A 1,160-nucleotide genomic window follows, 5' to 3' on the forward strand; every position below is an offset into this window, starting at 1 on the left:
TCAGCTTCGCAACGGTTCAAACAGCACTTGAATCCGAGTTGAAACGAAGAAGTTACGGCCGTTTCGTAACGAAGCACGAAAATGGTCTATAGGGGTTTATTTGTAATTATTGACAGTCAGCCAAGGACAAAGTGAAGCGAAAATTCGGTTTCTAGGGGCCTTAACGCAATAATCAGAAGTTATATTTCCTGTACCCAAAAGATTCTATTTGGAGGGCTCTGGATAGTCCAACTTCAACTTGAGATATCTTGGGCTCCTGAACTCCAAATTAGACGAAATTTGGGTCTATTTTGGGTGATTTTTCGCAAGAAACACAATGGTGAGGCCTATATAAGCACCCCATGCTCCACGTTTTCTGAAGGACAGAATGGGTGTTTTATTTATTCTTGAAGGAATCCTAGTCATCACCCTTACTCTCTCTCTCCTCCAACTTCTCAAGGGCACTTCTAAAATTCTACTTGGGATAGATTTATTTTGAAAGATATTCTCTCACCTATGGAAAGTTGAAAATTCAAAGATGCTTTGATTTTATTGCTGGGAGAAGATATCTACAAAGAAAAGGAAGCCCTTGTTATTCACCTATGGAAAGTTGAAAAGTCAAAGATGCTTTGATTTTATTGCTGGGAGAAGATATCTGCAAAGAAAATGAAGCACTTGTTAGAATTGGAAGTTTACTTTTCTAGAAATAGAAGGTCTATGTAAACAATCTTCTCTTTTTCTTCTTTCTATTTTTTTTCTTTTTTTCTTAGGATTCAAGGCATTGTAAAAGAGGAAGGAGAAGAGAATATTCTCCTTTCTTAGGGAATATTTCTCCTACACTTCCCTCTTCTCTCTTCTCTTCTCTTCTCCCTATAAATACCCCTTGCCCTTTGGCTTGTAACAAGTTAGTTTTTTAGTTCAATTTTTAGTTAGTTTCTAGTTCAATTTTAATTTAGTTTTTAGTGTAATTTATAGTTCATTCACTTAGTAAAATTTCTATTCTTCTTCTCCTTCTAAGTAGTGATTTTTGGCTTTTCTAAGTTCTAGTTTGCTTTTTGATTTTCATTTAATGGTTGTAATAGGTTTAGTTTATGCTTTAATTTCAATTTAAGTTTTCAATTGGGTTATAATTTCTTAATTCTAGTTTAGGTTTTAAGCCTTCTAGTCTAAGTTCTTAAGTT

This window comes from Telopea speciosissima, chromosome 9 (genome assembly GCF_018873765.1).
Source record: "Telopea speciosissima isolate NSW1024214 ecotype Mountain lineage chromosome 9, Tspe_v1, whole genome shotgun sequence".
NCBI classification, from domain to species: domain Eukaryota; kingdom Viridiplantae; phylum Streptophyta; class Magnoliopsida; order Proteales; family Proteaceae; genus Telopea; species Telopea speciosissima.